The 27,146-nt window shown below is 35.5% G+C and overlaps 1 protein-coding gene across 9 annotated transcripts in view; it reads left to right on the forward strand.

Moving 5' to 3' along the window:
• The window catches only part of PAM (peptidylglycine alpha-amidating monooxygenase), a 478,021-nt gene that overhangs the window by 81,849 nt on the left and 369,026 nt on the right, over positions 1–27,146 (forward strand). For 7 of the 9 annotated variants that reach the window (XM_074207272.1, XM_074207271.1, XM_074207266.1 and 4 more), the window contains one exon: positions 7,034–7,084. The exons of the other annotated variants lie outside the window; for them this stretch is intronic. The gene's annotated coding sequence lies outside the window, so the exon portion shown is untranslated. The remainder of the gene's footprint in view (positions 1–7,033; positions 7,085–27,146) is intronic. 9 annotated transcript variants of the gene reach the window in all.

Consider the following 27,146-nt stretch of genomic DNA (forward strand, 5'->3'; position numbering starts at 1 on the left):
TTGAGAAGGTAGATGACATGCTTCAGCTTACTCAGCTGCAGAACTGAGCTTAGAAAAGAGAGTTTGGGAAACAGGTATAGAGAGGAAGTTGATAAATAATAATAGCTCATTTATAAAGTGCTTTATGGTTTACAAAGTGTTTTCCTCACAATAAGACTATCAGTTTGAGTATATCATATGTATGTAGAAACCCCATTGAGCAGCCATGTGGCTCAGTGGATAGAATGCCAACCCTGGAGGCAGGACAACTTTTCTTCCTGAAATAAAATCTGGTCTCAGACACTTACTAGCTGTGTGACCTTGGGCAAGTCACCTCATCTGTAAAATGAGTTGGATAAAGAAAAGGAAAATCACTCCAGTATCTCTGTCAAGGAAACCTCAAATGGGGTCAAAAAGAGTCAGACAAAAAGGAAAAACAACAACAGAAGAAACCTCATAGACTCTCTTGTCAATTCATCTCCTAGGTTCCTAAAACAATCCATTTGCCTCCCTATGGACCTAGATAACATGCACAGGGATTAGTTTCACTGTTCCTTGCTCCTATTACTCCATATGCCCTATTTTCCATTGCATAGATTATTTCTTCTTGTTGAAAGGCCTCCCATTCCATAAGACTCTTTCATCTAGGAAATCTTTCCTAATCTCTGAATATCTGAAATATATCTTCCCTTTATATCTTATTATGTTTTATTCTTATTTTTTATAATATGTTTACCTCAGTTCTCATCAATATTTATGTGTGTACCTGTCACTCCTCCTCTAGCAGATTAGAAACTTCTTGACGGCAGAGATCATATCTTCATATTTTCATCATCAATAACTTGCACATGTTTGATAAAAGTCATGAATCATGCTAAATTGCTTAATTTGTCTGAGGTTTGGTTTCCTCATCTGTAAAATGGGGACAATAATAACTGTTTTTTCCATCCTCATTAAGTTTTTCTCAGGCTTAATTGAGTCAATTTATACATGTTCTTGCACATTGAAATACTGGTGGCCCTGGGGTGGGGGTGGGGAGGTAAAGTGCAAGATGGGCCCCTGGGAGTAGTTGAGCTCTCTTGGACATATTCTGGGATTTATAATCCTCTGACTAGGAAGAGATCCAGTTGTAGTTGTCTCTGAACTAGAGGGTAGAATTTTTTTTTTTTAGGTTTTTGCAAGACAAATGGGGTTAAGTGACTTGCCCAAGGCCACACAGCTAGGTAATTATTAAGTGGCTGAGACGGGATTTGAACCCAGATACTCCTGACTCCAGGACCAGTGCTTTATCCACTGCACCACCTAGCTGCCCCGAGGGTAGAATTTCTAACACAATAGAAGAATTTAAATCACTCTGCATGAGTGACAGGAGATAAATTGACAGATAGAGAAGTACATGAGTGTGTAATGATACTGGGAGAGAAGATGAAACCAAAGGGTGTAAAGCAATGACAGATCAAGAAGAGAGATCAGAGAGTTGAGTTGTAGCAAGCTGGGAGTGATCAAGGCAGTGACCAAGGGAGTAGTGATGAGGATCCCTTTGGGCATTTTGGCTTTAAGTGCTTAAAACTGAAGCTACCAATTAAACTCTCCATGTTAAAAACTGAGGAAAGCTCTAAAAGATTTGATGCCCTTGAAGTTCTCCTTGATATGCTTGTCAACATATATGTAACACCTGTTACTACCTATAGACAAGCATATCCAGGAGAAAATGCACACACACACATATGTACATATATAATTCTTCTTGTTACCCTTTTAAAGTTATTACTTTGCTGTTTTCAATAGTTCTTTAAAGGTGATTTCCCTTAAATGTAATATTGATTTTGCTTGTATTTAATTTCTGTCTATCTTGGTTACAGAGAACACAAAGGGGGGGCAAGAGGGTAGTGATTCATTACATCTAAATGCACAAGAATTTAAATAGGTTACAGTCACATGAAATTCTAGTAATAAACCTTTTCTGATTCAGAAGCTAAGAACTTTTATGATTTTATTTTTTTCAAGTTTTCCAAAAAAAAGTAAAGAAAGTAACCAATGACTAAGTGAGGGCCAGCTTCATAAAAGAGAAGAGACCAGGAAAATGGATTAGAACCTACATTCTAACAATATGTTATTTTCAAGAGACATACTACAATAGAAAGACACAGAGAAAATAAAAAAGGGGCTAGAGCAGAATCTAATATGCTTCAGCTGAACCAAAAAACTGACTTCAGAAAAGTAAAAGCAAAAATAGACTAATTATATGGGTTAATCAGGGAAATTTTACCAAAAGGTACAATGAAGCAACATCAAAAAATTTTTACAGTAAATTTCTCTTTTAAAGACCCCATTTTTCAAATATATCCTGAGAAAAGAATTGAGTCAAATTTATAAACTTAAGATCCATCCCCAATTGGTAAATGATCAATTATGATATGAACAGGCAATTTTCAGAAGATATCAAAACTATCTGTAGTCATGTAAAAATGCTCTGAGCCACTGTTAATTACAAAAAGACAAATCAGAACAAGTCAAGCAACCCCTCACAATTATTTGAAATGAAAAATGCTGGAGATAATGAGGGAAAAATAGGTATGCTAATGAATTGATAGAATAGTGAACTGGTCCAACCATTGTGAATATTTTGGAACTAGACTGAAAGGATTATAAAACTCCACATACCCTCTCACCCCAAAGAAATCAAAGAAAAAAGGGAAAGTACCTATGTTTAGAGTAATTATTTATAATAGCTCTTTTTTTGTTATGGCAAAGGGAAATTGAAGGCATGCTTATCAATTGGGAATGGTTGAACTTGGCATATCATTACGATAGAATATTATTGAGCTAAGGAAAATAAGGGGTGCAGTTTCTGGAGCAACATGAGGAGACCTATTTGAACTGATACAAAGTAAAGTGAGAACTGGGAGATCATTATGTACTATTACAGCAATGTCATAATAAAGATCAACTGTGAAAAATTCTGAGCTGACAATTCCAAAGGACTCATGAAAAAAAGGCTATCTACTTCGAGAGAAAAGTGATGACACTGAGTGCAAATTGATGCATAATTTTTTACATTATTTTTCATGATTTTTTTGCAATACAGCTTATATTGCAATATGTTTTGTATGATTTCACATGTATAATTGATATATGGATTGTCTTCTCAGGGGAGGAGGAGGTGGAAGGTAGGCAAGGAGAGACTTTAGAACTCAAACAATTTTATGAATATTTAAATGAATAAATGATTTTTTAAAGTGTGACTATAGGTGGCAGAAAGGTGGAGTGCCAAACATTACACCCAAAGCCAATCCCATGGAATGCAAAGAGATAGTTCTGGCAATAATAAACTCTGACAGGGTAAAAATGATCTTTAGTCAAACTTTTTCCTACACAGTGACATATATGCTTTCATACCTAAACAGTTTGCAAATTTTAAAATACTATTTAAGAGCCAGTTATTTTTTATTGTCATTATCATTGTTGTCATTGTCATTAACTCCTAAACACATCAAACTGTTCAATATATCTCTACCCATTTTGCTAAACAGAAACTGTTAAAAAAATTAAAGTGCCTGTCTTAAGGACTGTATATACAATTAATAGTTTTTCTACTCAGTTATAATTCTGCTTATTAAATGTCATAAAATAAGTTAAGATCTTCAAAGGCAATAACTATAAAATGTGTGACAAAATCCATTAGGTAAAAGACAAAGTTCAAGATGACAGAATCAGAACCAGTAGATAACAAAGAGAAATTCAGAATAAGGACCAGAGTAAGAAGATATGATAAAAATCAGTCTAAGAAAGGCTGGTTTCAGATAGTGAGGTTCCCAAAGGTTGTTTTTTTATAGTTTGATTTTGGATTTTCATTTTAGTGAAAAGCATTGACCAGGGATCTGGCCTGGAGGTAATAAATGGTACAATGGCTAGAATGCTGGGCCTAGAACCAGAAAGACTTGAATTCAAATCTAGTCTAAAACACTTAAAGGGTAGCTAAGTGGTGCAGTAGTTAGAGCACTGCCCTTGCATTCAGGAGGCTGGGAGTTCGAATTTGGCCTCAGACACTTGCCACTCACTAGCTGTGTGATCTTGAGTTAAGTGACTCTGATGCCTCACATCCAGGGCATCTCCAGTCATTCTGATTCATATCTGGCCACAGTATGCAGATAGCTCTGGAGGAGAAAGTGAGACTGATGAATTAGCACAGCCTCACATAAATCCAATTCACGTGCTTGTCATAGCATCACATCCCTGCTATCAAGGTCTTCGTCAAAAAAAATGAAGGACAAAAAAAAAAAGATCCAATATAAACACTTAGTAGCTTTGTGATCTTGAACAAGCCAATTAAACTCTGTTAGCCTCACTTTTCTCAAATGTAAAATGAGGGAAATAATAGAACTTATTTCATAGGTTTTTTCATGAAGATCCAAATGAGATATTTGTAAAAGATATTTATCACTGTTCCATGCCACATGGCAGGCACTATATAAATCCTTGCACTCTCCTTCCTTTCCATCTAGCCTTTCTAGGGAAAGTGGCCTAGATGCCAGCTGTAAGACTGGCCAAAGCTCCAAACTAAGCTTATGAAACCTCATTCAAGCAGAGGGGGTCCCACAATCCTGACTTTGAATTTTACTACTGGAGAATTAGTGATCAGTATGATCTCTGATTTTGCTCAGTATGGATGCAAGAAAAGGGGAACTTATATTCTGTGTAGGAGAGCTTAGTAAGTGATAGTGATAAATATACTTAACAGATAAAAATTGAGAGCTAGGAAACATGAAGTTAGAGTAGTTGTCTCGCAAATTTTTCAATTCTACATCTATATATTCATACATTACAGATATGTATTTAGTTCTTTGTAAAATATATACATAACCTATTATTTTGTTAATTATATACAATACAAATCCTTTAAAATAGACATTTTCAAAAGGTTGGATAATGATAAAGCAGTGTTTAATCCCAAATCAGTATGGAGCTCCTAGAATTTATTGAGAATGACATGGTCAAAGTAGGGTTTTAGTAAAGTGAATTTGGCAACTGTGAGAAGAAGGAGTTGGAAAGGGAAAAGAACTGAGACAGGGAGAGCAATTAGGGTTATTAACACAGTAGCCATATGAGTGAAAGGTTGTGAAGGTCTATACTAGGGTGGTAACTGTGCAAGAAGCATGTGCAAAAGATGTGGATCTGGGAATGTCTGTAGATAGAAGGAACCAAAAGATAAGGAGAAATTGGAAATTGGGAAGGCAGGAGATGATCCTTGAAAGGGCAATCTTCTAGAGGAATAGGTGTGAATAGGATCAAGGGATTGAGTAGTGAGTTTGATAAGGAAGGTCACCATTTACTCAGAGAGAGGAGAAGAGGAGAAACAAAGATGAAAATGAGGGTGATTTAAAGAGTAGAATTGAGAAGAAGAAGTTAGAGAACGATGTTTTTAATTTTATACATTAAAAAGACAACTTCATATCCTTTCATTTCTGCTCTAAATCAAGTACAAAGAAAGCATATCAGAATCTCTAAATATGGATCAAAATGAGAGGGTCTTACCAATGATTTTAATATAAATTACCAACATCATTTAAACTCTTACATAAACGCATCTGTAGGATGTGGCTTAGATTTTTATGGGTTATCTAAAATTGAGGATAAATGACTAAAATTTTATTGTATAAAAATGTATAAGTACAAGCAGAGGAGGCAGAATTTGGGATTTGGAGGGAAGGGAAAATAAGAGGGACAAAGCAGTAAAAGCTATTTGATCTCTTTAGAAAACAGAATATATATATTTTATTTTTATTATTACATAAAAAAGTTGTTACAATTTAGAATTAGGAAAGTATGTATTATAAACCTACATAGGAAAATAATCTTTATAAACTTTTCATACTTGTAGAGGGAAAAAATGAAACAAGAGGGTGGTTGTACCTGTATAGTAAATAAGTGTGGAGGTCAAGACCTTCAATTTCATCATTTTGATGATGAATGTAGCTTCTTCATATATGCAAGTCAAATGAACAAATAATTATTAAGTACTTGTGTGCCAAACACTGTGCTATGCATTGTATGGCAACTTATCTGCAATTGGAGGGTCCTGGGATGCTAAGTTAATCTGCCTCTGCTTACCAAAACTATACTGGTAATACAGGATTTGACATCAAGGTTTCTTAATTCTAAAGTCAGATTTATACTTTAATATATTACTCTTTAGGTCTATAATCATTATAATTATTAATATAATATCTATAATACTGATAGTTTCTTGGAACCCTGGAGTGCCTTCTTCCAACAAAGGGGTCCTGCTTCAGGCTCACACAGAAGTGAGATTCATCCTGGTGGTGTGATCTGATCCCTAAGAGAGGAGTTAGACATTTTCTACTTCTCATGTAGCTCATTATTTTATGCTGACTGTTCCAGTCATGTTTGTGCATCACCCTTCTCTTCCCAACCTATTCTTGCTTTCCATTTCTGGAGTCAAATCAATATACTATGTATATTGATTCTTGTTATAAAACAGGTCCATTTTCTTTTCTTACTAGATTCATTCCTGGATGATCTGTGTCATCTGTGCTTTCACTCAGTTCCCAAGTTACAGTGAGAGCATTTTTTTCTAAAGCAGAATAAACTATCCTACTCTGATAACTCACCATAGCATGGAGTTGACTCTTGGTTCTCAAAACCTATGCCAAGGAGATGGTGAACTCTGGGAGTATCTATTAGCTAGAAAGTCTTCTAATGTGGTTCCAATAACAAAATATAGTGGGGTTCTTGTTTGTGTTTTGCTTAAGAATTAACCATGTTAAATTCAGAGGCATACATCATCAGAGGTAAGATGCTGTAGATGAATATTTTGACCATTTCAACCCAGAAAACCATGTGATACAATGTTTCCCTCCATAAGAAATTTTTCAAAAATTAATATCAGAAATGTTGGGAAAAGTTTCAGGCCTCCCCCCCCAAATATATGTATTTGAGCATATCAAAAACCTAAGTGGTGAGAAACTCATGACAAGTTATTGACTATATAAACATTGTTCTCTAATCAGCTTATGTGGTCTTGTCTGTGTAGGTGACTTGAAGCTTGGAAAAGACCAGAAAGAGATGACTACACACGCCCAGGGTGAGCAATTAAAACCATATAGCCTTAAAGGTTATTTTTTCCAAAGTTAAGAGATTTATAACTCCTCTCATTTCCCATAGTTTTTTGCCTTTCCATACCCCCCACAGTGTATATGGAAACAAAAACTAATAGAGGACCAAGATGGAACGAGTTCAACTTTGTTCTCAGTTAGGTTAATATGGCCATCTGTTTTATATTTATTTTATTTAATTCTTGTTGGCTAAATAACTTTATGACAGAAACTGAGATCCTTAAAAAAAGTAGTTTATCATCATCTAGTGATTCATCTGATAATTTAATCATAGAGAGTAGAGGATTTTTGTCTGGTATAGATTTATTTGTTAAAAACAAATGTTAAAAACACTGAAAAGTGAATACTGAACCTGAAAAAGATATTTATATATTTTTGACTCCACTTAGAAACACTAAAACATTCACCTTTATAATGCTTGACAGAATATTAGAATTCAATATTACTTATGTCTTATCAGCCCTGTATTAGACATTATAGCATGGTAGAGAGTGAACTCATGGAGACATGAATTCAAGTTTCATTTTATGACTTGGGCAAATCTCTTAAATTTCTTATTTCTCTAGGCCAGTGGTGTCCCAACTCAAATAGAAATGCATTCCTGTTAGTGGCATATTGACTTAGAAGACCACAAATGAATCATACCAATATCATATTATAATTTTTATTTATTTTGTTAAATATTTCCCAGTTAAATTTTAATATGGTTTTGCCCTTGGTTTGACATCTGTGCTCTAGGAAACTCTTTTAAGACTATGCATTGTAGAGAAAGTGTCAGCATTGATCTGTCAATGATCTATTGAGACATGTTCCTTAATCATATTTAATTACAGAGTAATAATTAGAAAGGGGAATATTTAAAATGGCATTTGATTTGTTAAACTTATAGAATATATGTATATATATATGTGTGTGTGTATATATATATATATATATATATATATATATATATATATATAATATACACTTATCAGTCTTCCTTAATTCAAAAACTTATTAGATGTTGTACTTGGAGAAGAAATGTACTGATAAAAAGGTGGTTGTGTTAAAGATTCTGCCATTTATACACAACAATAATAATAAGTTCAGCTTTGGTTATATATATGCACATATGCATGAGTTTCTGTGTGATTTCCATAATATGATCTTTGGTTTATAATCTCTATTTAAATATTATTTTCATCAAGATAATCTCATCAAACTCTGAAAATGGAATTTTCTAAATGTTGAACAAAATTTGTAGCTTTCTTACATTACAATTTTATACTCTAGACAAGTGAGAGTTGCCACCCCAGAAGAATCATTTCCTTTAATAGATTAACATCCCGAAATTCCCTTAGAGCAAGGGGGGAACATCTTTAAATTTCATTCTTTCATTTAAAATATATATTATATAATTCACTAATAGCAATAATAGGAAGCATTTGGGAAATGCTTTATAAATATTATCTTATTGTATCTTCACAACAAATCTTTTGAGGTAGGTGTGATTATAATTCCTGGGTTAAAATGAGGAAACTGAGGCAGCCAGAATATAAGTGATTTTGGCCTACAGTTTCATATCTAGTAAGTATCTGAGGCAAGATTTGAATGCAAGTGCTTAATGATTAAAGGTCTGAGTAGTAAAGTGATCTCTTTTATTTGAGAAAACTAATAGTTGGTCTTTTGACCCTTCCTCCCATTGTTGTGCTCTACTCTGGTTTGCTGTAAAACTACATTTAAAAGTTTTTTTTTTTTCTTTTCATTTCATAGTGGCATAGAGTAAAAGTATGCTGAATTACTTTTTATGAATGAAAAAACAGAAAAGAGATATATAAAGAATTTCAGAGAAATACTAATTACAGATAATGTGAGATCTAAATTAATTATTTTCATGGGAATGTAAAGAATCATACTTAACATTTTACAAATTATCTTCTTTTACACTGTTTTAGAAATATTACTATTCACATAATGGATTTTATGACTAATCGTAAAAGAAAATTTTAAGTGCAATTCTGTAGTTTTCTTTACTATGTTGATGTGATAATACAGAACCTATATCTAGATATCCAATCAGATCTTAAAACTATAGAAAATATAATACCTTAAACTGGGAAATCTGGGGAAGAAAACAACTCCTGCTGTTGCTGTACCTATCTGAGCTGCCATGGGAGTTTAGTAACACGTTCTAGAAGAGGGCAAAGGGTGCCTTGTTGCTCCAAAAAGAGTCTGTTATTTATTGTCTCCCTTAGTCTTTGGAAGATTTTTACTATGTGCTAAATTTTCTATATTGTATTGAAAATTACAGGATTTTGATGATTCTGTATACAGTATCTATTTAATTGAACTTTTTTCTTTATCTAAAATTCATTAAAATTGACTCAAATGAGAAATGCTTATATTTAAAAAGAAAATTATCATTCCACCATTTTTCTTGTAACTAGGGTATCTTTCTGTCATAGGCTCTTAGGGATCCTAAGCATAAAGAATGAGAGATTTGTTTTCCCTAATAATTATTGTTTTCTTTCCATTAGATTAAGACTTCATAAAATTTTATTGTTTGTGAAATAGAAGCTTCTAATTAGATGTCACAAGGAATAAATAGTTAATCTCCTTTAATTTAAAAAAAACTTCAATTAAAATTTTTTAAAAAATTTGCTTGTAGTCTGACTTAAAGAATGATATTTTGTTTGGTCAATCACAGAAATAGAACAACATTTTTAGGAAGTTTGTGGCTCTGTCTCCCTACATTCTTTCGCTCCTTTATTCCATCCTGCCTCCCTTGCGTTTATGTCTTCCTCTCTTCTTGCTTTCCTTCCTCATTGAATGTCTTTTGTGAGCAGTAAAGACATCACATTAGGCATTGTGGAAAGGGATTTGAGAAAAAAATAGTATGTTATCCCTACAACTAGAAGTGGCACTTATTTTTTGAGCTATTTGGCATTGTTTTATTTTCTATTTATCTATTTCATTTATATACATTTAAAATTTATTGGACTGTTTCTTACTGTTTATTGAAGAATTCAAGCTTGAACTTTTCTTTAGGTATTAAAGATAAGGATTACTATATTGGTCTTCAAGAATATTAACTCACCTCCATATGCTGGTAGTTCAGTGCTTCTTAGAAAGTTATAAAAATGGTTGATTCTCTTAGAACACAATTTCTTCTTGTTTAGAAAGCTTACTGGCTAGATTAGTAAATGAATGAATCACAAGGAATCTTAAAAAATAATAAAATCATTCATTTTTATTTTGGTTCCTCCTGTGGTGAGAAGGCAGGGAAGAGAACCCTTTTATGAGGTATGATGGACTCAAAATATTTATATTCAGCTAACCCCAAAGTGAAAAATATGTTTTATATTTTATATTTTATAAAAAGTATTTGCATCCATATTTACTGAAGTTTTTCAAAAGTCAGAATTAAATATTTAGGTTTATTAAGAAAAAGCTTTGTCATTAATTCAGAACCTATTAACTTTATTATAATCTTCAAAAACAAGTTTTTTAATTGAATTCAGTTCAAAGAGGCAAAATTTGAGTTCAGGTCCAGAACCTAATCATAACTCCTCTGTGCACAACTTATTCAGTCGTGACCCTATGGACCCTGTGGAGCTAGGAGGCAAGAACTGAGTTCAAATGTGTCCTCAGACAGCTATTAGATATGTTATCCTGCGAAAATTATTTAATTTATGGGTTGCCTTATTCCATTGGAGATGGAAATGACAATCACTCTGGTATCTTTGTTGAGAAAATCCATGAAAAGTATAATTTCTGGGATCATGAAGAGTCAGCCATGACTGAAAGAGTGAACATCAACAACAAAAATGTGCTGTTCTAGCTGGGCGATGCAAAGACCAAAATGAAGCAATCTGATTTCTATAGGTGGGGAACGTGGAGATATAACATGTACATAAGTAATTTTGTGCAAATTAATACAAAGTAAATCTTAGAGTAAAGTAGTGTCAATAATTGGAGGTGTCATGAAAAGCTTCTTGTTAGAGACAGCACTATATGGATTGAATGGATCTAGGGCTTATACAAGCCAAAATTGAGAGAGGAGTGCTTCAGATGTAAAGGTAGTCACTTTTTAAAAAACTTGAAGAGTGAGGAGTGAAGAGCAACCAGGGTGAATAAAGGACCATGAGATTATTACATATGAGAGGAGTGTGAAGGGATGTTTAGAGCAGAGAAAAGACTTAGGGGGAACATTGAATTTAATTCTATAAATATTTATTGAGCACTTACTATTGCCAGATATTATGCTAAGTGCTACAGATAAAAAAGTGGTAAGAGACAGACTCTGCCCTCAAGGAGCAGAGACTAATGGGGGAGGGGTCATCATAAAATATACCATATTCAAAACAAATTATTTACACGTATATACAAACTATATATGGATATAATTAACAGCAGGAAGACACTAGAATTTATAGGAAATGGGGAAGACTTCCTGTAGGTGGTGGGATTTTAGTTGGAACTTAAAGGAAGCCAGGAAGGTAAGTAATTAAAGTGAAGGAACAAGAGCATTCCAGCTATGGGGGACAACAAGAGAGCCAAAAGATGGAATATGTAGGTTGTGGGACATTCAGGAAGGCAGTATCATGAAATTGAAGAGTATTTTTTGGGTAGTAAGGTATATGAATAGCATGATATTTGAATATCTCTTATATAGGAAGGGGCAGACAGGTAGTACAGTGGATAAAGTTATAGGCCTAGGGTCAAGAAGACTCCTCTTAGTGAGTTCAAATCTGATCTCAGACATTTCTAACTGTGTGACCCTGGGCAAGTCACTAACCATGTTTGCTACAGCTTCCTTATCTGTAAAATGAGCTGGAGAAGGAATTGACAAACAAGTCCAACATCTTTACCAAAAAAACCACCAAAATGGGGTCATGAAGAGTCAAACATGGCTAAACAGCAACAATGATAGATAAGAAAAGAAATGATTAAGTTTGTTTTGCCTGATTTATGAGAGAATTAGTTACATTAAGGGTAGAAGTTTTAGAAAGGCAGATTTTAGTTTCTTGCAAGTAAATAATAATTGCAGCTATTAACTTGAAGTCTTCAAACAAAAAATGAATGTTATGGAGGGAAATATTATTCAGATATGGTTTGGATTTAGATAGATTTTGAAATCCCTTTAAATTCTGAGATTCCATGACTTAATACTTGATATCAAAAATAAATTATACACTTGGTAAAATCTCTATCTTCAACCCTTGTAAAATGAACTTAAGGTCTTCTTGGTTACTTGGATTTCATGAACAAAAGTAATGAGGGTGTGAGATTACTTCTTGGTTATTTTCTTCAGTCTCAAAAGGGTGAAATGAAACGTGAAGCTAAAACATCATGGAGAGCATAAATGTTTGTTGACTGACTATAATTTCTATTCCTTTCTGTATATTTAAAAACTGATCCAATCTTCTCCCTAGTAATTTTTCAACCTATCTTCTCTGTTCCTATCACTTTTACCACATTCACAACATTATCTATAATTTCTGTATTAGTAGTGTAATGGATGAATAACACCATCTTGTCATCATTTAACCCCTCTTCTACTTATGCAGTTCATAGAATGTGGAGCAAAATTTTAAACAATATTAAGACTAAATCTTTAATGCTATAATGGCAATGAATGTTATAATGACATTATAGTATCTACAGGATGGATCAGCTTGCTCATGAAATCTGTTCCTAGGTTCATGCATTCATAGAGTTAAAGCTGAATAGAATGCAAAAAAAAAATGCCTAGTCTTCTTGTTACTGATAAAGTAAATGAGAAGTTGTGGATTTTGACCAGGGTCATACAGGTCCTCTGATTCCAAATCTAACATTTTTATACTCTACCAAAGTGCCTATTAACAAAATATTCTAAAATAATATATTATAAACAAAAAATGAGGCATAGCCTGTATCAATAAGGAAATGACTTTAGAAGTTCAATAATTAAACTGTCATTTGACCCCATAGGGTAGAATTAGAATCAGTAGGTCACAGGGAAAATATTTAAGCTTGGTTTAGGAAGAGCTTCTAACAGAATAATGAGTTCATGGGATATTAGAATTTCAGTTTGGAAAGTCTCAAAAATTATAGAGTGCAAATTTTTTTAAAAATAAAAAGGCTGGGGTGGAGCCAAGATGGTGACATGAAGGCAGGAATTCCTGGAAACTCATTCCCCCAAATCTCCAAAAGTCATCAAATTATGACTCTAGCCAAAATTTAGAAGGGTAGAACCCACAGAAAGTCTAAGTGATACAATTTCCCAGTCCAAGACAATTTAGAAGTTCTGCTGGAAAGGTCTGTTTCACCAGGACCAGGGTTGGAAAAAAGCCTCTGGGAGCACAACGGCAGTCACAGCTGCGGCAAGCCCAGCCCAGCTGAGTGCCTAAATCACTGGGAGTGCCTGGTTCCCTGGTAGAGAGGCTGGCTTCCAGACCTCCTGGCCCAGGTATCACCAGGAACAGCTTGAGGGGTGGTGAGAGAACTCTGCCTCACCTGAGTGAGCACCAGACTCAAAGCAGCTCTTTGGTGAGAACCTGCAGTGAGAATCGGGGAAGTCAGCCTGCACCTCCAGAGGGCAGCCCACAGATGGTAAGGGGGTCACCGGTGCAGAGGTCTCTCAGCTCTCCATGGAGCAGGCCTCAGCTGTTTGCCCACACTCAGATCTATGTTGCAGTGTTGGCCCCCACAAGACCACCATTACCAAGCAGGGACTCACTCTCCTCACGGCTCCAGGGCAGAAGGGAAGGCCTGTCATCATTCGCATACCAAGGCACAGACAAGAGAGCAGTCAGAGCCTCTTATAAAACCTTGGAAGAATTAAAGTCCCCAAAATATCCCCAAAAAACCTCCAAAGTCTTGGAAGTGCAGTAAATCAGACATAGGCTGAGGAAATGAGCAAACAGAAACAGAAGACTCTGATCATGGAAAATTACTTTGGTCCCAAGAAAGATTCAGAAAATGACAAAATCGAAGCTTCTGTACCCAAAACCTCCAAAAGAAATGAAAAATGGGCCCAGGTTTGAATGAGCTAAAAAAAGACTTTGAAAAGCAACTTCATTTTTCAAGAAATAATACAGCAAAATTGTCCTGAGATCCTAGAAGCAGAGGGTAAAATAGAAATTGAGGGAATTCACCAATCACCTCTTGAAAGAGATCCTAAATGAAAAATTCCTGGAATATAATAGCCAAGCTCCCAAAACCCCCAAGTCAAAGAGAAAATATTAAAAGCTGCCAGAAATAAACAATTCAACTGCCATGGCTCTATAGTCAGGATTACACAGGACCTGGCAGCAACTACATCAAGGGCTCATAGTGCCTGGAGTATGATGTTCTGGAAGGCAAAAGATCTTGGTTTACAACCGAGAATCAACTACCCAGCAAAACTGAATATTCTTTGTCAGGGGAAAAGGTGGATTTTAAATGAAACAGGGGACTTTCAACCTGTCCTATTGAAACAACCAGAGCTGATCAGAAAGTTTGATACCCAAGTACAGGACTTGGGGGAACCATAGAGGGTATGGACAAGAAGGACTAATTATGAGGAACACAATGGTGTTGGGCTGGTGGAATTCCTGCATGGGAAGAAGACACTGATAAGTCATATAAACCTCATTTATAAGAGCAATTAGAAGGAGCATATATAGACAAGGCATAGGAAAGAGCTGAATATAATGGTATAATATAGTAAAAAGATGGATTCAATGGGTGATAAAGGGAAGTACTTGGAGGAAAAGAAAGGAGAGGGGCTAAGATATTTCACATAAGAGTCAAGAAAAAGCTTTTTCAATGGAGTTGAATGGGGGAAGACAAGGGGAAATTAGTGAGCCTTCATTCTCATCAGAAATGGCTCAGAGAGGAAATAACATACAAACTAATAGGTGTAGAAATCTATCTTACCTTAGAGACAAATGAGAGGAAAGGAATGGGATAAGGGGGAATGGGGGGGAGGGAAGGGGGAATAGGTGACAGAAGAGTGGGAAGGTCATGGGAGAGGGTACTCAGATACAATTCACTTTTGAACAGGGACAAGGGAAAGTAGAGAAAGAATAGAATAAATGAAAATGGGAAGGAATAGAGTAGAGGGAAATACATCTAATAATAGCAACTTTGGGAAAAGTATTGAAGCAACTTCTCTGGTGGACTCATAATAAAGAAAGCAATTCATCCCAGAGACAGAGACACTGGATCTGAACACAGATTGAAGTACATTTTTTTTCTCTCTCAACAAAAGAAAAAGACAGACAAGAAGGATATACTAGAGCTAATTCTATCTTCTTTTCATCAAACATGATTGGTATTTAATGTCTTTGAGACTGTGTTGACAATACTCCAAAACAACCAGTCAATTTAGTGAAAATATTCAATAAAACCAGTTGTTGGGCATCAAACCTGTTGTTTGTACACCAAGCAGTCAATTGACTGAGGTTTTTACTTTTCAACTATTTGTTCTGATATTATGTCTAGGCTGCTGAAATGAAACTGATTTTCAAAGGCTATATTTAACTATTTTATAGGAATATTTGCAAATGACAACAAACATTTTTCAAGTCACAAGTTTCAATTGTTAACCACTCACAAACTTTAGCATCAGTTTCTGCTGCTCAACATAGCTCTGAAAATAGAAAATTTTGAGTGTATATGATTTAACTTATGCTGCATTGTCTATAATTGCCAAGTCTTCAGAATTGTAACTCCTACATAAAACTCAGCTGGATTTAAAAAAATGTGTTATTTTCTACAATGACAGATGGGTGATTTTAAAATACAGCCACTTTTAAAATTAGAAATTATATGAAAACCATTCAATGATAAACCAAATTATAGTTAAGTATACTGTCCATTGGAAAGAATGAACCCACTGATGTCAAGTTGGAAATTTTGAGGAGTTTAGTTTGAAAATAAATCAATAACAAATGGTATGCAGAGATCTTTATTTTCTTTTGACCTATATGACTTCAGATAAATTGCCAACCTCTTGACATCTCATTTTCTTCATCTGTAAAATTAAAGGGTTAAACTTCAGATAAAGGTATTGGATTTAAGTTGTAATTTTCTCCTCTAGCTTTGTTTATATACATATGTGTATGTGTGTGTTCATATATGTATATATTGTGAATATATAAAATATATATATGACCTATGATTTTTGACAAATACAAATAAATAAATGAAAAAAGGATATTAGCTTAATTTAAAAAAAATAAAAATGCTTCAAATATTTAAAGATAACACTTATCCTATCTCCATCATGATCTTCTTTGGTTTAAGCATTCCAGATTTATTCAGCTAATCAATTTACATAATAATAGTGAACATTTATATGGTAGTTTAGGTTATACAGAGTGATATATATATATATATATATATATATATATATATATATATATTCTCAACTGATCATGTAATGATCTTGCCATGATTAAATGCAGCAAGCTGCTCACTGTCCTTGTCATTTCCCCCTAGATATGCCTCAGTTTGTTACTTTCCTTCCTAAAACGGATTCCCAGAATATGATGTAAATAGATACTCTTTGACCAGGGCAACTATTCAACCAGTGTAACTATTAATTTACAGCTTCTGGGTATCATTAATGAAATTTACCCTCCCAGTGGCTTTTGGGGCTTTTTAAAGCATATTATTTATTCATTGAAGCTTTTAGTCTACTTCTCTTGAATTGTTGACTAGTTATATATTATTGATCCTCTACTTGTATAGATATAATATTGAACTGTAGTTTATCTTGTTAAAGTTTATCTTGTTAGATTTGGATCTTTAGACTACAAAATCATATTCCACTATCCAATAGATACCCTGTACTTTCATGTCTTATGCAAGCATATAACCTTTGTCATCATTCAATTCACTGATAAAAATCTTGGACAGAATAGAGGTTTTTTTTTTTTTAGGTTTGTGCAAGGCATTGGGGTTAAGTGACTTTCCCAAGGCCACACAGCTAGGTAATTATTAATAATTGAGTGGATTTGAACTCAGATACTCCTGACTCCAGGCCTGGTGCTCTATCCACTGCACCACCTAACCACGCCAGAATAGAATTTTTAAAATGTATGTTATATTAATTTAGGTGGTTACATATAGAAGCATGAATAAATTAATATCTTAATAATTATAATATAGGGACAGCTAGGTGGTAGAGTAAATAGAATTCCAGGCCTGGAATAGCAAAAACTGTAGTTCAGATATGATCCATGACTAGCAGTATAACCCTTGAAATGTTATTTACCCCTGTTTACCTGAGTTGCCTCATCTGCAAAATGTGCTAGAGAAGGAAATGGCAGACTATTCTAATATCTTTAACCAGGAAAAGCCCGAATGGGGTCACACAGAGTCAGATATGACTAAAATGACTAAACAACAACAAACATTGTAATATAAATTAATAGAATAAAATATAAGAGCTGGAAGGAATTTTATAAATAATGTATTCTTTTTTACATATTTTACCAAGGTCCAAAGATATTAAGTAGCCTATCCAAGGTCCAAAAGTTAGTGAATGGCAATTAAGAGTAGATAGAACATGGATTGCCTTATGGATTGCCTTATTCACCATGAAGCTTCATATATATTCCCTTCCTTGTGATGATTAAGAATAAAGGAAGAATATTACTATAGTCTTTTGGTACATTGAACATGTATTATTACTTAATTTTCTGATAGAATTGAATTTTCTTTTTGTTTTATGAAAGCTCTAACATACAAGACAAAATTATATTTTATTAATTTTAATGCATCATTTTAAATATGGTTTATTACTAATATAAGTAAAAAGAAAAAAATAATCTAAAAGTAATCAAAGTTATCAATCCTAAATCTTTCTTTATTCTTTGTTATTTTAATGTTGAGAAATTGATTTTGGCTTCTGATTTAACGAGAGACTAGGTCCCCAAAAATGTTTAAGAAAATATATAATCATAACTTTCTCTGCCTTAGCTATAGTTTTGATGTCCCTAGAATTGAGAACATAGCATGGATTTTTGTAGTTTATAATCCAGCAATTCTTTTAAAAACTAAAAATATTAGCCTTAAATTCTTGAATTCAAAATTGTCCAGTGCTAGTTCATACAGAAGTTGGAAATAGATTTTCACATATTATATAGGATTTATCAATATTATAAGGTAAGGGGATTATAGGAATTATAGTTAAAGGTATTATGTGCATTATATTTATTAATACTACAGTGGCCTAGATTAGTAACAATGACAAACTAGTCATCATAGGCAATCTCAGTATGAATAGTGATATCTTTCTTAAATTTCAGGATTGTAATTACATGATATTTTTAATCCTAGAAACCTTATGGGGCCATCTATCACCATAGTCGTAGGTTAAATTTCATTACTTGGAACTCTTTTGAATTTGTGAAGTTATCAAAGTTGACCATTGTCTTCTGTCATTTAATGGTTACACTTTTTCAATTCTGCTAGTTCTGTTTTTTTTATTATTATCTCAAATAAATTGATTCCTTGCTGTTTTCATATCCTATAAGGCCTGTTTGGGCCATACCTAACTCCTTTTCAATCTGAATTCCATAATCAATCATTTAAATGATTATCCTACTAGCATGAAGGTATCCTTCAGTTTCCTGACATTTCTTAAACCCTTGTCAATTCTCAATCCTGTTTATCTATGTCAAAGTCTCTCTCTCTTCTTTATTTCCATTCCTCACTTGTCCAGTCTTGATGGAGAAAGTTCTAACATTGTACAGATTATGTGTTTTACAGATTCTTGCTATCTTTCTTATTTCTATTGGGTCTTTATAGCTCCTTGACAACATTTTTCTTCATTCCTTTGGTCCTTACCCAGTTTCTCTTAGACATTATTTCAATATTTTGCTAGTCTCTTAAAATTCTCAACAGAACCTTGATACAAATGACAATTTTGCTTCCTATTTTATCTAGAATATCAAAACTATTCCAAATAAATTTCTTCAGCTTCCAGCTTCTCAATTTAAACTTTTCTTCTTTTTTTTCACCAATCCTATGATCCTTTGCTCTTTTATCTAATAAAGTGGTATCCTTTTTAACTTATGTTCACTTTAAAAATGCTTTATCAATGTCCATTCAAAAAAACAAAACAGTACTGTCATTTTTCGATGTCTTCCTACACCCAATGGAATCCCTCTTTGTAATAAATTAGTAGCTAGGCAAAACAAATCAGTCAATTAATAATCAATAAATAATTATTTATAAAGCACTTTATAAAGTGAGGAACCAAGATGGTAGCAGGAGGAGTTCCTCTCTTAGGTGCTCTCTCCAAAATATTTCAAAAACCTTAAAATTATGCCTCTTAACTAAATTTTTGAGAGAGAGAGAGGACCCACAGAAAGATCCAATGAGGCAACTCTCTAGCCCATGGTAACCTGGAAAATAGTGGGAAAACTATGTTCCATGGGGTTGGAGGGGTGGCACCACACCTGAACAAAGGAACTTCAGCCTCTTGGGAACAGTCTTGGGGCACCTGGGCATGACTGCTTCTGGCAGCAGAATCAGTTTCCTGACCTGCACCCCAAGGAACACCAAGCATAACTTGGAAGATCAGCAGGGATATCTCTGCCAGAGTGAGGGCGATGGCCAGGCCCTCAGTGTGGTCATGGCACTCAGTGTGGCCACAGCACTCAGCAGCCCAGATCCCAGGAAATGGAAGCAGGCCAGTGGAATCACCCAGCAGGAGCTTCCAGACAGCTGTGTCCTGAGTGCTCAACCCACTGAAGGTAAGGGAGTGGAGGGAGACTGTTGAGGTCTGTCCTCTGACCCTGGAATAGGACTCTGGGGCTTTGACCACATTAAGACCCCAAGTCATATTCTGGGCCTCCCATAAAGCAGGGACCCCCTCACAGCCTGGTGGCAGGGAGTGAGCTTGTAGTCATTCACAGACCAGGAGAGCAGTCAGAGCCTCACATGCTGAAGTCCTTGTGGGGCAGGGGTTCCCAATAATACTCAAAAGCTCAAGAAGCATCTCAAAACCAGGGACAGGCACAGAAAAAAAAGGAACTTGACCATGGACAATTACTTTGGTCCCATGGAGGACAAAAATACTCAATCTGAAGATGAGAAAGTACAAGCTTCTGCATCTAAAAGACTCCAAGAAATATAGAAGTTGGGCTCAAGCTATGACAGGGCTCAAAAAAGATTTTTGAAAACCAAGTAATGGAAATACAGGAAAAATTGGGAAAAGAAATGAGAGAGATGCAGAAAAAACATGAAAATGAAGTCAACATCTTAGTTAAGAAGATCCAAAAAAAGTGCTGAGGAAAATAACATGTTACAAACCAGCTTAGGTCAAGTGGATAAACCAGTTCAAAAAGTTATTGAATATAAAAATGCTTTAAAAAGTAGAATTGGACAGATGGAAAAGGAGATAAGAAAGCTCTCTGAGGAAAACAAATCCTTTAGATGTAGAATGTAGCTAAAGGAAGCTAATGAATTTGCGAGAAATCAAGACACAATACTTCAACATCAAAAGAAAGAAAAATTCAAAAAAATGTGAAATATCTCATTGAAAAAAAAACTGATCTAGAAAACAGATCCATAAAGATAATTTAAAAATTATTTGGCTACGTGAAAGTCCAATCAGGAAAAGAGCCTTGACCTCATTTTTAAAGAATTACCAGAGGAAAATTGATGTGATATCCTAGAAGCAGAGGGTAAAATAGAAATTGAGAGAATCCACCCATCTCCCCCAAAAAGAGATTAAAAAACCCAACACCCAAGAATATTGTAGCCAAGTTCCAGAACTTCCAAGTCAAAGAGAAAATATTACAAACAGCCAGAAGGACAATTCACATATCATGGAGCTATAGTCAGGATCACACATTAAGGGTTTGTAGGGCTTGAAATATAATATTGTGGAAAGCAAAAAAGCTTGGAATGCATCCAATAATTAACTACCCTGAAAAAAACTGAAAGATGGGAAAAGATGGATTTTCAAGGAAACAGTGGGATTTCAAATGTTCCTATTGAAATGACCAGAACTGGACAGAAAGTTTGACCTGCAAGTACAGGACTTAAGTGAAGCATAGAGAGGGAGGATGAGAAGGGTAAATTATGAGGCACTTAATGATGATGAACTGCATGTATTCCTGCATGGACACATGATACTGATAATACTCTTATGAACCTTCTCATTCAATATAGCATGTAGAAGGAGCTTTTATAGATGAGGCACAGGAGGGAACTGAATTTGAAGATATATAGTAAAAATGGAGTCAATGGGTGAAAGGGAAATGTACTGGGAAAAAGAGAAAGGAGAGGTAGAATAGGCTAAGATATTTCATATACAAGATATTTCATGCAATGGTATGGAAGGGGGAAGGTGAGGGGGAAATGAGGAAACCTTCATTCTCAATGGAAATGGCTCAGAGAGGAAACAGCATACACATTCAATAGGATATAGACATCTAGAAGAAAGAGGAGAGAAGGGGATGGGGGAGGGGAGGGCGTATAGATCATAGGAGAAGATAGTCAGATATAATACATTTTATTTTTTTACTTTTTGCAAGATGCTGGGATTGGTTGGTCTGTCTGGACCATGGGGACAGGTGGTTGCTAGGTCTCTGGGGTGGGGTGTGAGTTTGGGACCTCTTGACCCCAGGGCTGGTGCTCTGTTCACTGTGCCACTCAGCTGCCCCACAGCACATTTTTGAAGAGGGATAAAGTGAAAGGAGAGAGAAAATAAAATAGATGGTAGTGGGGAGGAATAGATGGAGGGAATTACAATCAACAACAGCAACTGTGGAAAAATATGGAAGTAACTATTATGATGGACTTATGATAAAGAAAGCAATCCACCTAAGACAGAGCTGAAATATCAGAATACAGACTGAAACGCATTTTTTTCTCTTTTTCTTTTACTTTATTTTTCATGAGACTTTGTAATTTTGTGGGGGAGGGGGTATTGTCTTTACTCTTAAACAACAATATTTTAGCAATGTGTAAATAAATTAAGGAAACTAAAAATAAAATTCAAAGATGTAAAAAGAAAAAATAAATAAAACACTTACTCTGTGACAGACCCTGGCCTGAGTGCTTTATTAAATAGGGAGTAGACCCTGAGTGAGATTCAAACTTACAATGAATGAGCATATTGGAAACTTATAGCCTAGAAAGGTGTTAGGACACAAACATAATTAGCTATAATATACAATATTAAATTACACAGGTTTTAGAGAGGCATAAAAATAATGAGCTATTTGTGTATGTAGGGGGAAAAGTAACATGAAAATATAAAATTAGGGAAACAGTTTTACATATATATATATTATAAATGCTGTAGGATATTAGAAAAGGGAAAGATTAGTGAACAAATTAGATAGAAAATAAACAATACTATTTTACTTTAAGTTGAACTAATATTAACTGTTTTAGATAAGCTGTAAATGACCATGGAGTGAAACCAAACTGAACCTAAATTAAGCAGTTACCTAGAGGCTGCTTAAAGGAAAATCTCCTTTCTTATCATGGCAGCACAGTTATTTTGGAAAGTTAGAAATTGTTAAAAAGCCTTACCTGCCCTCAATAATTTTTGTATTTTAAATCTTTCATATGTTTCCACAGTTCTGCTTTCTGGAATTTTATGATCACTGAACTTAGAGTACCAGGATGTGAGTTCAAATCCAAACCCTTTCATTTACCACCTGTGTGACTTTGAGCAAATCATTTAATTTTAGTTTTCCCTTCTGTAAAATGAGGGAGTTAGACTAGATTGATTCTAAACTCCCTTCCTTCTCTAGCTCTACAACTAGATCTAAATGTAAAACTCCCCTACATGGCAGCCTTCCTGATAATGGTAGTCACGACCCACTTATAATGTCTCTTATCTAGACAAAACATCCACTAAGCCTCATGAGGACAGCATTAATTCAAAGTTCTTCTCTGGATATTATCAAACTTGTCATTGTACTTCCAGTACTAATACTGCCCAGAATTGAACATAGTGATTCATATGTGGTCTATGTCAGAATAAACTTATGGCTTCCTATGAATTATTCCCTCTTTCAATATGCCTGTTATTGCTTTAACATTTTTTATAATCATATCTATTTTTGGGTCATATTGAGCCTGCAGTATACTAAAATTCCCAAATTATTTCTAAATGAATCATTGTTAAATCATGCTTCCTATTGCTACTTCATATTGTATTTATAAAGTTGACTTTTTTGAACCAAGGAAAAAGATTTTACTTTTATCCCTCTTTAATTTCATGTTACTAGATTATATCCAGTGTTTTAATATGTCATGTTCATTTTGAATTCTGACTGTAATATAATTTGTTATCTATCCCCCCCAATTTTGCATTATCTTGAAATCTGATATATATTTTCTTTGTACACATTGACAAAAAAAAATCTTAACAGTGAAATGTCAAGGGGTGGCTAGGTGGAGCAGTGAATAGTGCACCAGCCCTGGACTCAGGAGTACCTGAGTTCAAATCCAGCCTCAGACACTTAATAATTACCTAGCCCTGTGGCCTTGGGCAAGCCATTTAACCTCATTGCCTTGCAAAAACCTAAAAAAAAAACAAAACAAAACAGTGCAATGTCAAACAAAGATCTCTGATTTACTTGATAAGAGGTTTTCTGAATTGAACATGGAACCATTAATGACTATTCTTTGAGTCTGAGTATTCAACTATTTCTGAAAAAAACAATTATAATACTGACTAGAATAGCACAAGAAATCTTAAGAGTTATGCTAACAACTAGTTTCACTATGAAATTGTTTTGATTTGCTAGTTTAGTAATTGCGTTACAAACACTTTAAAGTTTTTATGATATCACTTGGTTATGCTAAAGCCATGTTGGTCACCATTTGCTTTTCTGGATTTACATTGATCATCCTTTAATGTGTTCTAGAATTTCTTTCAAATTGAAGTTAAACATATTTTATAGAATCGTACATTTAGAGTTGAAAGGATCCATAGTGATACCTGTTATTTTACAGAAAACTAAGTCTCAGAGAGATTTAAGAGACTGCTTCATATTCACATAGCAAATGTGTGAGAACTCTCTTGAACCAAGGTTCACCTGAATTCCCATCTAGTCCTTTATTTCATCACACTGTTTCTCAATTCAATTCAATTCAATTCAATTCAATTCAAAACAATTCAATTCATTACGTGTGTGTGTGTGTGTGTGTGTGTGTGTGTGTGTGTGTTTGTGTGTGTGAATTGATAATTTTAGGGCACTGTGCTAGGTTCTGAGAAAAGAGAAAGAATTAAACAATATCTGCATTCAAAAGTTTATACTCTTGGGGGTGGAGCCAAGATGGCGACCAGAGAGCAACATCGCTTAGAAGCTCTCTCATAAAACTTCCAAACTAAGGACTCTAACTAAACTTTCCAGAGACAGAACCCAAAGAGGGACCCAGTGAGGCAGTTCTCCTACTCAAGGTAACCTGGAAAAGAGCAGAAAGGCTCTGCTCCCCGGGGTCAGAGGGGCTGCCGCCAGAGGGGTGGCCTGCCAGAGCCAAAGAACTTCAGCCTCCCGGAGGCAGCCCCAGGGCACTGGGTGCCACAGCTCAAAGAAGTGGGGGAGTCTCCTGAGATGCACCCTGGGGAGCACCAAGCACAAATTGGGGGAACAGTGGGGGACCTCTGCCAGGGTGAGCACATGAAGCCCAGACCTCAGGGCACACAGTGAGCCACATGGTCTTTTGGCAGCCCAGATCCAGGAACACAAGCAGGCAGAGCTGGTAAGCAGGAGCCCCCAGGGCATGAGCCTATTGAACCTAGGGAGGGGAATGAAGAGAGAGAGAGAGAGACTGTGGAGCTCTGTCCTCTGCCCCTGGAATAGGACTCTGGGGTTCTGACCTCATTCAGATACTGATTGCAGTCTAGGCCCCCCATAGAAAAGCAGGAGCCCCCTCCACCTCAGCCCTGTGGCAGAAGGAGGTGCGTATGGTCATTCACAGACCAGGAGGGAGGACACACTGAGACCCTTGTGGGAGTGTCCCCAAAGCTCAGGAAGCACTCCAAAATCAGGTTTAGGCTGGGAAAATGAGCAAGCAGAGAAACAAGAGGAAAACCATTGAGAAATATTTTGCAAATGAGCCCAAGAAGGATCAAAATACTCACTCTAAAGATGAGGAAGCACAAGTTCCTCCATCTAAAGACTCCAAGAAAAACAGAAATTGGGATCAGGCTATGACAGAGCTCAAAAAAAACTTTGAAAATAAAATGAGGGAGTTAGAAGAAAAATGGAAAACAAAGGAGAGAGATACAGGAAAAACATGAAAATGAAGTCAGCAGCCCAGTCAAGGAAATAAAAAAAAAAAAAGGCTGAAGAAAATAGCATGCTAAAAACCAGCTTAGGTCAAATGGATAAAACAGTTCAAAAAGTTATGGAGGAGAAGAATGCTTTAAAAAGCAAAATTGGCCAGATGGAAAAAGAGATAAGAAAACTCTCTGTGGAGAACAAATCCTTCAGACAAAGAATGGAACTCAGGGAGATTGATGAATTTCCGAGAAACCAGGATTCACTACTTCAAAACCAAAAAAATGAAAAATTAGAAGAAAATGTGAAATATCTCATTGAAAAAACAACTGATATGGAAAACAGACAGGAAAGATAATTAAAAAATTATTGGAATACCTGAAAGTCATGATCAGGAAAAGAGCCTTAACATCATTTTCAAAGAATTACTACAGGAAAATTGCCCTGATATTCTAGAAGCAGAGGGCAAAATAGAAATGGAGAGAATCTACCGATCCCCCCAAGAAAGAGATCCCAAAAAAGCAACCCCTAGGAATATTATAGCCAAGTTCCAGAACTCCCAAGTCAGAGAGAAAATATTACAAGCAGCCAGAAGGACACAGTTCAAATATCATGGAGCTGCAGTCAGGATCACACAGGACTTAGCAGCAACTACATTGGAAGCTCGTAGGGCTTGGAATACAATATACCGGAAGGTAAAAGAGCTTAGAATGCAACCGAGAATCAACTACCCAGCAAGGCTGAATGTCCTCTTCCAGGGAAACAGATGGATTTTCAATGAACTGGGGGAATTTAAAATGTTCCTTTTGGAATGGCCAGAGCTGAACAGAAGGTTTGATCTTCAGTTACAGGACTCAGGTGAAGCATAGAGATTAGAGGAGAAGGGGAAAATATGAGGGACTTAATGATGATGAACTGCATGTATTCCTGCATAGAAAAATGACACTGATAATACTCATATGAACCTTCTCAGTTAATAGAGCAGGTAGAGGGAGCTTTTATAGTTGAAGCACAGGAAAAAGCCGAATTTGAAGATAAAATATGGTGCAAAAATGGAGTCAATAGAAAAAAAAAGGAAATGTAATGGGAGAAAGAAAAAGGAGAGGGAGAATAGGCCAACATATCTCATATAATAAGTTTTTTCTTTATTACAATGGGCTATTGCAATGATAAAGGGGGGGAAGGCGAGGGGGAATGAGGGGATCTTCACTCTCATCAGAGGTGGTTAGGAGAGGAAACAGCATATATACTCAATGGGGTATAGGCATCTGGAGTAAGAAGGAGGGGTGGACAGGGGGGGAAGGAGGAGTGATGTGAGTGATAGAGGAGAGGGTGGACCACAAGGGGAGAGTGGTCAGATATAACACATTTTCTTTTGTACTTCTTGCAAGGTGTTGGGATTGGATGGCCTGTCCGGGACCATAGAGTCAGGTGGATGCTGGGCCTAAGGGATGGTATGGGGGCTCAGGGCCTCTTGGCCCCAGGGCCAAGGATCTGTCTGCTGCACCACTCTGATATACTACAGCGAATCAGAATGAAAGGAGAGAGAAAAATATAATACCTGGTAGTGGAGAAATACAAAAGGCAACAGTGGAAAAATATGGAAGTAACTTTTGTGATGGACCTACCATAAAGAAGGTGATCCACCCATGACAGAGTTGTTGGTATGGGAACAAAGACTGAAGCACATTTTTTATTATTATTATTTGGGGGGGGGTGTGGGACAAATGGGGCTGGGTGCCCTGCCTGGAGCCGCATAGCAGGGTGATCTTTGGGTGTCTGAGGCCAGATTTGGACCCGGGTGCTCCTGGATCAAGGG

The sequence above is a fragment of the Macrotis lagotis genome, chromosome X, assembly GCF_037893015.1.
Source record: "Macrotis lagotis isolate mMagLag1 chromosome X, bilby.v1.9.chrom.fasta, whole genome shotgun sequence".
NCBI classification, from domain to species: domain Eukaryota; kingdom Metazoa; phylum Chordata; class Mammalia; order Peramelemorphia; family Peramelidae; genus Macrotis; species Macrotis lagotis.